Source organism: Anomaloglossus baeobatrachus, chromosome 10 (genome assembly GCF_048569485.1).
Source record: "Anomaloglossus baeobatrachus isolate aAnoBae1 chromosome 10, aAnoBae1.hap1, whole genome shotgun sequence".
Lineage (NCBI taxonomy): Eukaryota > Metazoa > Chordata > Amphibia > Anura > Aromobatidae > Anomaloglossus > Anomaloglossus baeobatrachus.
Genome location: NC_134362.1, coordinates 41,896,748 through 41,913,504, shown reverse-complemented (window position 1 = coordinate 41,913,504; position 16,757 = coordinate 41,896,748). Strand labels below are relative to the sequence as shown.

General features: G+C 47.4%; 1 protein-coding gene across 1 annotated transcript in view; it reads left to right on the top strand.

Moving 5' to 3' along the window:
• The first annotated feature begins 1,001 nt into the window (after nucleotides 1-1,001).
• C10H11orf24 (chromosome 10 C11orf24 homolog) overlaps nucleotides 1,002-16,757 on the top strand; it is a 56,060-nt gene continuing 40,304 nt past the window's right edge. Inside the window, exons 1-2 of the mRNA XM_075326378.1 lie at nucleotides 1,002-1,136; nucleotides 3,440-3,478. The gene's annotated coding sequence lies outside the window, so the exon portion shown is untranslated. The remainder of the gene's footprint in view (nucleotides 1,137-3,439; nucleotides 3,479-16,757) is intronic.

The following is a 16,757-nucleotide window of genomic DNA, read 5'->3' as shown; positions in this document are numbered from 1 at the left end:
ACTTGTAAGTGGGCGGGGTTTAGCCACGTGTGGGCGGGGTTTTGATGGTGGTACTATAATCTTAAATATGTGTTCACCTGGGGTGAACACATGTTTAATAAGGAGCTGAGAACGATCTGAAAGATCCAGCTCTTTTTGGTGAGCGGAGCCATGGGAACCGGATCACCAAAAAGAGCCGGACTGCCCATCACTACAACACAACAGTTAGAGATTTCTCCAGCAGGCAAGCAAGAGAGCAGACGGTTTCACCAAAGGCTCTGGTGGGATGCAGGAGTCAACACGGTTGCTGAGGGGAGAGCTTAATTGCTCCCTCGGGACCGGGCACACAACAAGGTGCAGAATCCTAGGATGAAACGTACTTCAGGTCACATCACCAGAATCTGCAGGACAGGGGGGATTGCACGTCCCTCTGGCCACCAACTTCCCGGGGCATAGTGCTACATAGGGTCCGGAGTCGAGGTACCAGTCCGGCCCCACAGCGGACCCGCGGCACCTGCATACGGGACGGAGGACAGCGACAGCAGCTATTCCCTGGCTGTGTACCGCAGGTGGTATCACTGAATCATCCCCATCCATCCCCCTTCTTCCGTGGACACCTCAGGGGTCACGAAACCGGGCAGGCCACCCGTGACGAGTAAACCCTTACGCCCCATTGGGTGCTCCATGGGCACGCCGCCTAACCTAATCTAAAAAAAAAAAAAAACCCCACATGAAGAGACTTTTTTTTTTTCCACTATTTCCTGTCAGTTTTTTGTTTTTGCTTCACATTCATGCCTCCAGATAGCTATATTTCGCCGTCTATAACGTAGCACTGACTATATAACGGACTGCTCTCTAGCGTCAGCGCCGCTCCCAGCTCCTCCAGTCATCTCTGAGGAGAACTCGCAAGCCCCGCGAATTTATAGTAGCGGGGCTACGTCGGTCGTGACGTCACCGCCCCGCCTCTTTTCCTTCATGCATAGGAATGTAGGCGTGTCCCGGCGCAGGTGGGCGCGGCGGTGCGGGTGTGCGCTGCTGGTGACGTTGCATGTGCGGTGTCGCTGACCCGTTTTTGTCACGTTGTCTGATGCACCGCGTCATTGGGCAGACTCCGGACTCTGCCACCTCCATGAGCAGCTGGTGTCTGCAGGAGCCGGGTGAGTACAGCGCCTGTCACTTGCAGTGGGCGGCATGATGCGGTGTATGGCTGCGCTTCCTGCATATACCGGGTTTCTGGTGGGGTCCTAGTGATTATGCTTCTTCCTAGCACTGTAGTGTGTGAATGGTGACCACCTCCGGCTGCAGGAGCAGTCCCACAGTGTGACAGCACTGCATTCTCCATGCATTCATTACATCTATTGGCCACAACTTCACAAGTTTAGAGAAAATGCCAAAACTTCCCAATGTGCATGGATACCACCCAATGCCCCGCACCAGTTGTCCGGTACCTATGTGTGAGACATCCAGCGGGGCATCAGGGGGGCTGTGATTGTACCATCCTGCTACATTCCTATCTCTTTCTAGACCATATCCTATTTTCCACCCCTAAAAGTGCATGCGGGTGGGCGCCGTCATTAGATTGACCATCCCTACATCCTGCGGGAAGTGTCCGGTAAATTTGACAACTCTTCCCGTAGTCTAGTAGGTTACCCCTTTTTTCTCTGAGCCTTCCAGCCTCTGGGGCATTGGCAAATATCAAATATGTCCTACTAAGGCTAGGTTCACATTTCCGTTAAATTGTATCAGTCACAATCCGCGGCTCTGGTAAACAACGCAATCCGTTTAGTGCATTCCGTTGTGTCCCATAGACTTGTATTAGTGGCGGATTGCAACTGATTAGCTTGCGTTGCATCCGCTGGGCTGCGGTCAGTTGTTTTTGGACTGACCGCTGGGCGGAAACAACACAGAATGTAGCGTTTTTCGGGCCGTCAAAATTAAGGCTAGTTTCACACTTGCGTTCAGCGCATTCCGTCACTATGGAGAATAGCGCAGTCCGTTAACGGACTGAGCTATTCTCCATAGAGTTGTATGGACGACGCACTGTAACGCAAGTGTCTGCGTTGCATCCGCTGGACGACGCAGCGTCGGGCGGATGGAATGCTGCATGTAGCGTTTTTCTGCGCTTGGCGGAGTGTCAAAAAACGCAACCTGCAGGAATCCGTTAGGCGTCCGTTGTTTTTATAATGGACGCCTATGGTGGCGGATTCCGTTAGAATGCGTCATTTGACGGATTCTGTTAACGCAGCTGTCTTTACACAACTGCGCATGCTCAGATGTGTAAAGTCAAGGAAAAAAAACTACAACGGATTGCGTTATTTTGTACGATCTGTAGCATGCGTTGTGCCACTATATGCAACGGATCCGTTGCATGCGTCACACAACGCAATGCTACGGATCACGTCCAACGCAAGTGTGAAACTAGCCTAACGCACCGCGCAGGAATCCGTCATAATCCGTCAAGCTTGTAATGTTTGTCTATGGTGCTGTCGTAATCCGTCTACTGAGCATGCCCAGCATGTTTGGCACACCCACTGGGCTGTCCCAAACACAAACGGATCATGACTGATCCTTTAAAAAACGGACGCACAGCGGATGTAACGGACGCGACGGATCCGTTTTTTCACAGGATTCCTGTGAAAGGAATCCTGTGAAAAACACATCCGTTGCATCAGTTGACATCTAAAAAACGACTCGTCCATCGCTGACAGACCTGACTAATTAAAACAACGGAAATGTGAACCTAGCCGAAATCCTTAAAGGAATTGTCCTGTGTTCAAAAATTTGGGCCACCATAGGGATACTTTAAAAAAAAAAAATAATAATAATTTAAAGGGGTTTTCCACATTCTGAAAAGTGGACTACAATACCTTTAAAGGGGTTATCTGGTCTGTTGCTAAAAGTCTGCAATGACTCTGTCGCTCTATGTGACTACAGACTTCTGAATCACCACATGGCGCACACTGCAAGATGTCAGGATTCTCCAGTGCTGGCGGCATGAGTGCATAGTCATGTGACTGTACATATATACAATTTGCATAGTCCAAATAGACGCACTCAGCCTCATTCAATTCACTTGTATTGAATGAGGACGAGCATATATTTGCTTGTATGCAAGCAATTCACATACCTGCAATTACGTGACCGCCCGCTCTTTCCACCAACACCAGACCATCCTGATGACGTGCTTTTTGCACACAGCAAGGATTCACAAGTCTGCAGTCACATAGTGTTATTTAAAGACTGGACATCCCCTTTAAATATCAAACAGAGCAGGTATTCACCCTCCTGGGATCCAGTGCACACTTCCCCTCGCTCCTCGTGTCTCAGAGTTTTTGTTGCAGCAGTGATGTCAGATTGACATCGCATATACAAAACGTAAGAATATTCCTATTTATTTTGATTGTAAAACCAGTTTGCCCATCGTATGTTCAGACTTTTTAACTCTATTTTTTCACTTCAGGTTTTGAAAAACTCCTTGGTGGAAGAAAAGAAAGTGCAGGTAACTTCTCCAAACTAAGCAGTGTCCAATCAGGAAAAAAAACCCGCTTCAAGAAAAAGAAGTCTTCAAAATCGATTCAGAGAATTAAAACCCGCTTAAGGCCTTGTGTACACAAAGAGGCCGATTCATTAAGGTGTTTATACAAGAAATCTGGACTAAGGCGGGCTTTACACGCTGCGATGTCCAGCGCGATAGCACCCGCCCCCGTCGCACATGTGATATGTGGTGCTTGCTGCTGTAGCGAACATTATCGCTACGGCAGCTTCACACGCACATACCTGGTCGGCGACGTCGCTATGACCGCTGAACAATATCTCCTTCAAGAGGGAGGTACGTTCGGCGTCACAACGACGTCACCGCGTCGTCACTAAGCGGCCGGCCAATAGAAGCGGAGGGGCGGAGATGAGCGGGACGTAATATCCCGCCCACCTCCTTCCTTCCGCATTGTTGGTGGACGCAGGTAAGGAGATGTTCGTCGTTCTTGCAATGTCACACACAGCGATGTGTGGTGCTGCAGGAATGACAAACATCGTACCGGCAGCAGTAACGATATTATGAAAAGGATCGACGTGTCACCGATCAACGATTTTTGACGTTTTTGCGCTCGTTGATCGTCACTCCTAGGGTTTACACGCTGCGATGTCGGTAACGGCGCCGGATGTGCGTCACTAACGATGTGACCCCGACAATATATCGTTACCGATGTCGCAACGTGTAAAGCCCGCCTTACACTTTTTACTTTTTTATTATAGGCTTAAAATGGTTGTCCACTACTAGGTCAAACCCTTCTGATTCCACACGTTTCCCCCAGGTAAAATAATAAAGCCTATGCTCTCCTCCCATACCGACGCTGTTCTGGCTCGCGGTGCCGAGGCTCACGTGTGGTTGTGACATCGCGTGAGCACCCATCCAATCAGCTCTGGCTTCCTTGTTCCTGCCTTTCAGACCAAAAGAGTTTATCAACAGGAAGTGAGCTACTCACTTCCTGTTGATTGCTCGTTTGGTCTGAAGGTGGGGAGAAGGAAGCCAGCGCTGATTGGACCTGGGGCTCATGTGATGTCACAACCCAACGTGAGCCCCAGGACCACGATCCCAGACACCGCTGGAAGGGCACCAGTATTGGAGGTGAGGATAGGCTTTATTATTGTACCTGGGGAAACGTGAAATCAGAAGGGTTTTACCTAGTAGTGGACAACCCCTTTAAGAACCAACAGCCAGGTAGTTGCTTATTACCTGTCTGTTCTACCTGGCCCTGGCGCAGAGCAGTTACGGACCACTCCTGCCGGTAATCCTGCTTTGTCACGTCAATAGAGTAGCTCTTTATCTTGTGGGCTGCACTGTTGACGCGGCGTGACTGCTGACGTTATGCTGATTGACAGCTGGCTTCTCAGGTAGGAAGTGGGGAGTCGGCGATCAATTAGCATTACGTCAGCAGTCACGTCCCGTCAATGGAGACAAGCTGCTTCTCTGTTGACGTGACATCAGGGGAAACTGCAGAATCGCCAGCAGGACCAGTCTATGACTGCTCTCTTTCAGCAGAGAATGGCGCCAGGTACAACAGGCAGGTAGTTGGCAACTACCTTCCTGTTAGGTTTTAGGGGTGCTTTGCACTTTGCGACATCGCTACTGCGATATCGGCGTCAAATCGAAAGTGACGCACATCTGGCGCCGGTAACTATGTCGCAACGTGTAAAGCCTATTTGCACCGATAAATGATCGCAAAAGCGTCGAAAATCAGTGATCTGTGTAGTGTCGGTCATTTCCATAATTTCGCTGCAGCGACAGGTACGATGTTGTTCCTCGTTCCTGCGGCAGCACACATCGCTGTGTATGAAGCCGCAGGAGCGAGGAACATCTCCTTACCTGCGTCCCGCCTGCAATGAGGAAGGAAGGAGGTGGGCGGGATGTTTACGTCCCGCTCATCTCCGCCCCTCCGCTTCTATTGGCCGCCTGCCGTGTGACGTCGCTGTGACGCTGCCCCCTTAGGAAGGAGGCGGGTCGCCGTCTAGAACGACGTCGCAGGGCAGGTAAGTGCGTGTGAATCTGCCGTAGTGATAATGTTCACTACGACAGCTATCACAAGAGATTGCATCTGCGACGGGGGCGGGGACTATCGCGCTCGTCATCGCTACAATCGGCTAGCGATGTCGCAGCGTGCAAAGTACCCCTAAGTCTCAAAGTAAAAAAAAGTCACTGATGACCCTTTTGAAAAAACTCTGTAGTTGCGGAAAAATATTGCAACTTTTTGTATTTGCATGCCATTTTTGGCCAGCTACGACAGTATGGGCATAGCATGGATTGAGTGGGGCATGGTCAAATTTACCAAAAGTTACATTACTAAGGTTGCGATGGCGCACGCTGGGTATCGCATGCTCTTGATTCATTTAGCTTCACACACAGATTAATGAATCGGGTCAGTGTACTCCACCGACTCGCCCCTAATAATCTGATAGGAATTTTTATAAGCAGAAAGATTGACAAAATGCTTAAAAAGACGACCGGGCATATTCCGGGGTGGGTTTTAAGCCCTCCCATTGACTTGTCTTGTATTGTAAAATATAGAGCGTCTTCATAGCTGAAAACACTTGAAAAACGGGCTGTCACTTCTTTTAACCACTTGGAGTCCTTTTTATAGATATACATATGTTTATTCTTTTGAGCTTTTAGTTAGTGCTTTTCCAGGCAGGTTTTGGAGCTGACCCTCCTGGAAAAGACCAAAAAAAGGAGCGTTTCTTTAAGGGTTTCAGCAAGAAAATGTGACTTTTTTTGATACTTCTGTAAAGACCTGCAAGCTGTAATACAACATGTACTTTTATCCACCCATAGTTCATCCATTTATGCAATGTCTCCTGTTTTCCTTGATCTATTTCTTTGATAGGGTCTCGTACCTGTGTTTAGATACAGTACAGATTAGAGAACTGTTTTTATCACAGCAAGAAGTCAGATAATCGGAAGATGGCTTTAACTTCTACTAGCAGAACTGGTTTTGAAAATGTAAAAAAAAAATTCAAAGTTCTTCCTTTTCTCCTTCAAAGTCTCAGTGATACTAATTGAATAAACAAGGTAACTAAGGGGGATATTTATAGCTTGCGGAAAAGCCGATTCTGCTGATTTTAAAGGGAACCTGTCAGGTGCAATATGCACCCAGAACCACGAGTAGTTCTGGGTACATATTTCTAATCCCTGCCTAACTGTCCCTGTATACACTAGCATAGATAAAGAGATCTTTAGAAAAAGTATTTCTAAAGATCCTTTATGATATGCTAATGAGCGCAGGGACTAGTCCCCTGGACGTTACTTCCCTTGGCTAGTCGGCTCCACTAGCATGTTACTACACCCCTGTGGGTGGTCTATCATGATAATGAATGTGCAGCGTCGGAGGATGATCTCACTCACCTCTCCGCTGCCATCACGGCCCGATGCTGGATTTTGGCTCAGTGCTTGCGACCCCGGAGTTTCGGTCATGCGCACTATGAAGCCGGGTGTACGCGTCCCAGCTTCAAACTGAAGCAATCCACATGACCAAACCTCCGAGCCGAAATCCAGTGTCGGGTGGCAATAGCAGCGGCGAGGTGAGTGAGATCATCCTCTGATGCTGCACATTCCTTAGCATGTTAGCACTCCCACAGGGATGTACTAACATGCTAATGGGGCTAACTAGCAAGGGAAACAACGCCCAGGGGACTAGTCCCCGTGCTCATTAACATACAATAAAAGATCTTTAGAAATACTTTTTGTAAAGATCTCTCTATCTATGCTAGTGTATACAAGGACAGTGGAGGCCCATTTACACACAATATCGCTAACGAGATATCGTCGGGGTCACGGTGTTGGTGACGCACATCCGGCCTCGTTAGCGATGTCGTTGTGTATGACACCTTTTTGCGATCAGTAACGATCGCAAAAAGGTGTCAAATCGTTCGCCGTGTACACGTTGGTCATTTTTAAATAATCGTTCCTCGTTTGGAACGCAGGTTGTTTGTTGTTCCTGCGGCAGCACACATCGCTATGTGTGACACCGCAGGAACGAGGAACAACATCGTACCTGCGGCCGCCGGCAATGAGGAAGGAAGGAGGTGGGCGGGATGTTCCGGCCGCTCATCTCTGCCCCTCCGCTTCTATTGGGCGGCCGCTTAGTGACGCCGAACGAACCTCCCCCTTAAAGGAGAGATTGTTCGGCGGCCACAGTGATGTCGGTGAACAGTTAATTGCGTGTGACGCTGCCGTAGCGATATTGTTCGCTACGGCAGCGATCACCCCGTGACACGCCACCGACGTGGGCGGGTGCAATCGCTCGCGACATCGCTAGCGATGTCGCAGCGTGTAAAGCCTGCTTTAGGCAGGGATTAGCAATATGCACCGTAAACTGCTCGTGGTTCTGGGTGCATATTGCACCTGACAGGTTCCCTTTTAAATGGTTTGTTCACTACTCGGACAACCTTTTCTCAATCACCAGGTTTCCTCCTTATAAAATAATAACAGCTATATTCACCTCTGGTGTCAATGCCTGCTCTCCCGGGTATTGCATGACATTATTAGGTCACATGAACCCTGCAGCTAATCATCAGCCAGTTCATTCTCACTTCCTTCGCCTGTAATTCACATTCAGAGGGAGTCTGAGAGGAGCAGCTCTCACGTTTGAGTGTCAGTTTTATCTGAAGTGGCCACTGATTAGCTGCAGGACTCGCGTGACATAATAATGTCATGTAATCCCCGGGAGAGCAGGCGCCAACACCTTTGGAACGGCAACTGCAACGGAGGTAAGTATAGCTGTTATTATTTTATATGGGGGAAACATGGTGATTGAGAATGTGATGTCCGAGTAGTGATCAACCCCTTTAACCTTGCTTTTATTTACAACAAGTTGATCATTGTTACACGGAGATTGATACATTTGCTGCAACATTAAAGTGCAACCCAAGCATTTTTTCAGCTCTGGCGTGGCGCTTTAAATGTAAGCCGCCTGTCATATACTCTCCTTCAGGCGGCTTCACGTTTTACTGACGCCGCTCCTGTCCTCTGCACCTTGTGATTGTATCTTCTGATGACAAGGCTTTCATAGAGATGCTTTGAAGAGTGACTTCTGGTGCGTTGCAGCAAACAATGGGGCTGCCGGCAGGTCACAAATCACCGAAGCGGTGGTGAAAAAAGAAGCTGCTAGAAGGTGAGTATATTACAGGGGTTAAGGGTGGATTTCCTGATGAAGAAGTGGGGTACACTTCGAAACGCGTTGAATTAAACCGCCTTGCATTATACTTCTTTTGGACGTGTGTCGTATCTCCAGCAGCGCAGTGGTAGATCCACATATTAGTGTTCCTGAGTGGCTTTAGGGATTAGGGGTGGACATATCATTGGTGCAGCCGCACAGGAGCCCACGAGGTAAAGTGGCCACATCCTCCTACAAACCAGGTGCAATTGTGCATTTTTATGAGTTCTTGGGCTTGAAAGGCCCTTATATTGTTCTTGCATAGGTGCCCTCTTCTATCTGTGTCAACCAGTGGTCATCAGACTTAAGGCTGTTTTACACACAACGATATCGCTAACGATCTCGTTAGCGATGTGACCCGCCAGATCGTAGATACGATTTACACAGATCGCACATAGGCCGTTTTGTGACTGGCGCTACAAAAACGGCCTACGTGCGATCTCGGTAAATCGTATCCACGATCTGGCGGGTCACATCGCTAACGAGATCGTTAGCGATATCGTTGTGTGTAAAACACTACTTTAGTGGTACAAATAAAACACTGAAGTGGTGCTTTAAATATGTCAAGAGGTGACAAGTTTTTACACCACCTCTTTACCCGATGGAGATGATCCAAAAACGTTCTGATGTTTTTAAAAAGTCGTGCTCATAAATATATTTAAATATCCGCTAAGCAGCAAGCAACACTAACTTGTACAAAGTGACATTCATGGTGCAAATGGTTCTAATTTCTGGCACAAATGATTGAAACATATGTCCTAAAGCAAATAAGACTTAATTAAAAAAAAAAAAGTGCCAAGAAAGGCAGAAATAAACAGAGAAATATGAGCTGAAGGTTTTATGTATGCGGTTGTATTACGACTCCGTCATGTATGGTATTGTAGTAGGGCTCACATGGAGGTGCGGGAACGGTCTACTGTATCTGCTATGTGCTACTTAATTCATACATAGGTTTTTCCCTTTTGGCATGCTCCTTCCTACTTTTTGTGTATGGAAGGTATTCACCCATTGAACATATTGACAAGTGATGTTTAAAGGGCTTGTCCACTACTTTTACATTGATGGCCTATCCTTAGCATCCACTACTTTTACATTGATGGCCTATCCTTAGGATCCACTACTTTTACATTGATGGCCTATCCTTAGGATCCACTACTTTTACATTGATGGCCTACCCTTAGGATATGTCATCAATGTCTGGTCGTTCGGGGTCCGACACCCCTCGCCGATTAGCTGTTCTCGGTCCTGTCGGTGGCAGCAGGAAATTCTCAGTTTCTGAGCTGCTCTGGATTCTGATAGTGGCCATGGCCAGGTACTGCACATCCACCTCCTATTGATCTGAATGGGAGGCGGATGTACTTTACCCACTGGCGGCCACATTCAGAAGACGGTGCAGCTCCGGAACTGATCATTTCCGGCTGCCACCACCAGGACCAACAACAGCTGATTAGTGAGGATGTAGAGTGTGGTGCCCCGGCCGATCAGACATTGATAACCTCTCCTAAAGATAGGCCATCAATGTAAAAGTAGGGGACAACATTTTTAAATATTATAATAACTAACATCAGTCCTTTTCTCCCAAACTGATTTTGCTATATCAAACACACAACCTTAGGCCTCTTTCACACGTTCGTGAAAAATCACATACGTTTTTCACGGACGTGTCAGAGGTGCGTTTTGCCCTTCGTGAGCCGTGTTCATGGACTACGTGTGTTCTCCGTGTGTTATCCGTGATAACACATGGAGAACGGGAACTTTCTACTCACCTGTCCCTTGCTTCGCTGTCCGTGGTGCTGAACTTCGGTCTCCGGTCCTGCCGACTCCATGCTGCTGCTCCTTCCGGCCGCAGTGAAGTGAATATTCAATGAGCATAATGAGCGGCGGTCGGCAGCAAGTGACAGCAACGGCAGAGACAGGAGGGCAGGAGAAGGTGAGTAAAGTTTTTTGTTTTTTTTTTCTCACAGACACATGTCTTTTCTCCGGTGCGTGTCACACGGAACACATCCGTGTGGTCCGTTTGTGTTCCGTGTGACACCCGTGATGCCGGAGAGAAAACTGACATGTTGCCGTGAGAAACAGATGGACACACGTATGTACGGAACGGACACATGTTCCGTGCGTAAATGCATACGTGTATCCAAATCCATTGGAATACCTAGGTCTATGTGTGTGTTACGTCACCGCCGGAGTCTGCTCCAGCGAGTTCTGCTCCGATCACCAGGCGACGCCGTGTTCCTGCCGTGGATGGTGCTGGTGATGGGAGAGAAGTCGATGCCAGCGGCACCAATGGGCGCAGGCTCCGATCATCCACTGGGCTGGGTTAGTTTGGGATCTGCAGTACCGCTGGCTGACTGTGGGTGGCATGTGTCTTCCAGCTGAAGTTGCCAGCGTTCAGCTACAGCCAATGGGAAGACACCACACCCTTCTTAGTTCTCCTCCTGTCTGCTGACCTCTGCCAGAGATAGTTCTGATTTTCCTGGCTCCTGGTCCACCCTATTCTGTTGTTGATTCCTGTGTTGACTTCTGCGTGTTTTTGACTACCCTTCTGCCTACTGTTTTTGTACCTTGCTGCCCGATCCGGATTTGACCTCTGCTACGTTTGCTGACTACGTCACTGCCTGCCGATTCTGTCCCTGTTCCGCAATTCCTGGTTTGACCCTGCCTGACTACTACTCTCATCGGACTGCAGCCTTCCACAGGTAGTGATCTCCAGGGTCCTGTGTAATTCCAAATCCCTGTATAGGGGTTAAAGGGTTTCAGGATTCTGGGGGTCCTACTTGGTGAGTGGCTTCCCTCTAGCCTCCCCTTTACAGCCCATCTGAGTCTGTGGATCCAGGCAGGCGTTACAGTGTGTACATGTCTCCGGTACGTGCAGAAACTGACCAAACACGTACCGGAGGCACATACATGTGAAAGAGGCCTAAGGCCAATTTTATAGAAAGCCAAGTGAGTAGAAAATAGGATTGCTGAGGCATAGGTTATGACTGTGTTGAGTTTTCGTTAATAACCCACAGTTTAGGGCCACGTTCATCCAATGACCCATTTCAGTGGCAACCAGCAATCCTTATTGATATGTAGGTTCCAACTTCCATCATTCCATCCATTGTTTTGGTTGAAATGGGAGCCGCATTGTTCGTTTATGGAGACCTAATCAGCACAGAGGACTGATATGGTGCCAGCCATTAGTTTAAATTGACTCTGACAGATGATACCTGCTGCTATATCCGCAGGCAGCATATATAAGACACAGGTATGTTTGAATCTGGAATGCTGCAACGTTATTATTGCCCTGCATGATTGCGGGTTTTTCAAGATCTATAGCAAATTTCCTGTGGAACCTTTTATATAAAATTGCACTTGGTTCTACATAGTATTCTTTCCTTACATGTTGTTTTTTTTTTTTTAAGTAAACCTGACAGCTGATTTATGCTGCTCAAGCCATGGGCAGCGGGTATCAGGCACTGGCTGATTATTATTATTATTATTATTTATTTATAGAGCACCATTGATTCCATGGTGCTGTACATGAGAAGGGGGTTACATACAGAATACATATACAAGTTTCAATAGTCAGACTAGTAGAGATGGAAGAGGGCCCTACCCTTGCGGGCTTACATTCTAAAGGATTTTGGGGAGGAGACAGTTGGTGGGGTGTAGGTTGGGCGGCAGCTCTGCACGGTGGTGGGGCGGCAGCTCTGCACGGTGGTGGGGCGGCAGCTCTGCACGGTGGTGGGGCGGCAGCTCTGCACGGTGGTGGGGCGGCAGCTCTGCACGGTGGTGGGGCGGCAGCTCTGCACGGTGGTGGGGCGGCAGCTCTGCACGGTGGTGGGGCGGCAGCTCTGCACGGTGGTGGGGCGGCAGCTCTGCACGGTGGTGGGGCGGCAGCTCTGCACGGTGGTGGGGCGGAAGCTCTGCACGGTGGTGGGGCGGAAGCTCTGCACGGTGGTGGGGCGGAAGCTCTGCACGGTGGTGGGGCGGAAGCTCCGCACGGTGGTGGGGCGGAAGCTCCGCACGGTGGTGGGGCGGCAGCTCCGCACGGTGGTGGGGCGGCAGCTCCGCACGGTGGTGGGTCAGCAATGTAGGTTTGACTTTGAAATGCTTTGGCATACGAGCCGCGCAGGAGGCTAGTCGGACAGGCTGGTCACCGGCGGCTTCTCCCTGCCCGCTGTCCTAGACTGACAGGTCTCTGCACATATGCGCACATAGAACAGAAAAAGGGAGACAAACCCAAAAGGGTAATAATGTACTTTAGAAGTGAAATCAGGGGGTGAAACGGTTGATTGGGTTGTGTATGTCGCAACTCCAAAAAATGCCCAAAGATTATTCAGCTGCAGATAAAAGAAGATCTTCTATTGGATGAATATTGAGGAAGAGATAGATGTTCTGGTGGACCATAAAGCTATTAGCAGTGAGGACCCGTCTGTCCGTCTTGCGTGTCGTGGTCCACATCAGCTGTTACAAGTTTGTGTTTCTCTGAAACAAAGCAGCGTTTCATAGTCAAACATACCTGGTTGGGGTCTTGCAACCCGTGTCTGACACCCACTGCCGTGGATTGGGCAGCATGTACCAGCTGTCAGGTTCTCTTTAAATTAACAGCTGGCACCATGTCAGTCCTCTGTGGCGATCTATGCTAATGCTCTGTCAGACGTATTATAAATTATAATTAAATTAGAATTTAAAAAATATGTTTCATACAGTCCTGCTGCCATTTTTCTATGATGTGGCCAGTTTAACATGCTCAAACTGATGAAAGGTTCCCTTCAATGCACCACGCCAGCGTTTTTTTTTTTTTTTTTTTCTTTATTTCACCGCTGGAGTGATGCTTTATATCTAAGCCCCCTGTTCCTGGTCTTATACTTACCCTCTGGTGTCTTCATCTGTTAACAGTGTCGCAACCGGAGTGGAGCAATGCTGAAAAAAGATGAAGTTGCCATAGGGTAAAGTATAAGACTTAGGGGTACTTTGCACACTGCAACATCGCAAGCCGCGGGTAGTGATACCGAGCGCAATAGTCCCCGCCCCCGTCGCAGCTGCGATATCTAGTGATAGCTTCACATGCACTTACCTGCCCTGCGACGTCGCTCTGGCCAGCGACCCGCCTCCTTCCTAAGGGGGCGGGTCGTGAGGCGTCACAGCAATGTCACACGGCAGGCGGCCAATAGAAGCAGGGGGGCGGAGATGAGCGCGATGTAAACATCCCGCCCACCTCCTTCCTTCCTCATTGCAGCCGGAACGCAGGTAAGATGTTCCTTGCTCCTGCGGCTTCACACACAGCGATGTGTGCTGCTGCAGGAACGAGGAACAATATCGTAACATCGGTCCTTCCAAAATTATGGAAATGACAGACGCTACACCGATCATACGATTTCAACGCTTTTGCGCTCATTAATCGTAGTAAAAATTATTCACATTCTCCGATGTCGACAGCGACGCCGGATGCGCGTCACTTTCGTTTTGACCCCACTGACATTGCACCTGGGATGTCGTAGTGTGCAATGTACCCCTTAGGGGGCTTAGAATGAAAGCACCACTCTAGCATTTTTTTTTTTTTTATTGTACTTCTGGAGTGATGCTTTAAATCTAAGTCCAGTGTACCCCCCCCCTTCCCGTCTTATACTTTAGCATTTAAAGGGGTTGTCCGGTACTAGAACAGTCCCTTCTGATTCAACAGGAAGTGAGCCCAGCCGCAGCGTTCACTTCCTGTTGATTGTTCGTTTGGTCCAAAGTCCGGAGAGAAGGAAGCCGGCGCTCATTGGACTCGGGTGACGTCACAACCCCACGTGAGCCCCTAAGCCACGGCACCGCTGGAACGGGAGGTGAGTATAGTCTTTATTATTTTACCTAGGGCAAACATGTTGAATCGGAAAGGGTTGTCCTAGTAGTGGACAACGCCTTTATGAATTAGTAGGCCAATCAGTGAACAATTCCTTAACTTTCTAACTATACTTGCGTGGTCCTCAGTGGCTGATTACATACCCCAAACAATGTGACTCCAATGACCAACTTTTTTTTATATTTTTAAAAAAGCCTTACTTACATATAGGTCTTGGGTTCAAGGTTCTCTACAGGTCAAACATTTACTTACAAGGTAAATAGCATTGGTTTGCACCACATTTTTTTCCATTTTGTAGTATAGTATTCTCTGTGTACGGAGAATCTGTGTCCTCAGAGAAAGCCGAAAAGCTCTTTTAAACAAACAAGGGGTCCTGTCTTACCGGGTCAGTAGATGGAAATTATCAGATAGTAATTCTTAAGATTAGAGCCATGTTTCATCATTTGCTTTTTTTTATTTTGATTTGTGGTTTTCGCTGATGTTTTTTTTGTACCAAATTCATCAAATTATGATTCATGAAATTTGGACAGAGCCCAAAATGTTTTTCTTTTTTTCTGCCTGTAACTGTTTTTTGGGGGTTTTTTTTAAGCAGCAAGTTTTACAAAATGTTCCAAAAATATTGACAAAATGACTGGCATAGATCATTTTAAAGGGGGAACTAGAGTAGAACAAAGCCACATTTTGCAACTTTTTTTTAAAAAAAGCTGCATTTCATAACTCTTGCCTGGAGAAGTCACGTTGACGTAAAATATGAAACCTAACTAAACCACAAAAGACAAGTTGCAAAAAAGGTGCAAATAGTTTGAGGGTCCTGCAAATCCAAAAGTCACTAATTGAGAAGTATTTGTGCCCAAAACTTTGTCGGAAATGGCCAAGGTCTTTTGCAATTTACAGCTTATTAAAAATTTGAGATCGTAACACTTTATTTCTTTTATTTACAATTCATTGCTTTGGAGACTGACCACCTCTGCTGTCTAGCTTGTAAGCACTGCGCTGAAGCTGGCCGGGATTAGGCGTTAGCAGCGTGCGCTCCCAACGATTCCGGCCAGCTTTAAAAAAAAAGTTCTTACAAATGCAATAGAAAAGATCCGGTAATGAAAGCGTTAATATTTCAAGAATAGCTGAAAATTTTAACAAGCAGCAAATTGCAAAATTGCTTCTATTTGCAATTTAGTATCTGATAATTCCAATTTATAAACATGGGCATACAGTTTTAAGCTGGAAAGTCTAAAGATGCTCCAATTTAATCGAGCAGCATTAGACACGGATACATTTGGCGCATTCACATTTTAAGAATATCTAATGTCGAAATAGTCTAAAGTTTCTATTGTCTACAAATTAGGCGATTTTTAGTAAATACGCCTCTACAATCCATATTTGCTTGGACTGTTGCTTGGCAAGTAGCACTGCAATTATCAGACGATTTAAGCATAGTATGCTCTAGAGATTGTTGATGTTTTGTTTGATGTCCTGATGAAGGAGACTTGATCTCTGAAACGCGTTGACCTGTACAAAGAAATAAAGAGATGAAATAATCAATATCGATTCCTTTAGTGATAGCGCGGCATACACCCGATTCCTCCCGCCTTAAGTTTATATGCTCTACTATAGGTAGAGGTTGTACATTCTGCACAATGAAAGTTTCTTGCCTGCCTTTGGCTGCTGAAAGTTAAAATAAGACATTGGGGCAACATTCCTTTAAATTCTCACTAATCTTGTTCTACCTGTTTCAATCTAAGACTACTTAAAGGAAAGCTTCCTGATTTCACACCAAAAATGGGGTTTACTTAAAAGTCTTTAACATAGAGCGGTTGTGCACTACTTTGACAACCCCTTCTCATTCCTCTAGTTAAAATAAAAAAAGCTTATACTCACCTCACCTCCCATGCCGGCGCTGTTCCAGCTGTGCCGGCACTCACTCTCCTGGGCTCACATGAGGTTCTTACGTCACACAAACTTTATGCTCAATTAGCTGCCTTCTCCAAACCTTTAGATGAAGAAGTGATCAAGAGGAAGTGAGAAATGAGGCTGTCCACTCACTTCCTCTTGATATTTGATACGTCCAAAGGCTGGGAGAGAGAATACAGGGGTGATTGGGCGCAGGGTTCAGTGGCGTAGCAACCTCACATGACTCCCAGGAGAGTAAGTGTTGACAACTGCTGGAACAGCACTGGCACATGAAGTGAGTATAAGCTGTTTTATTTAATGAGGGCAAACATGGGGAATGAAAAGGGGTTGTC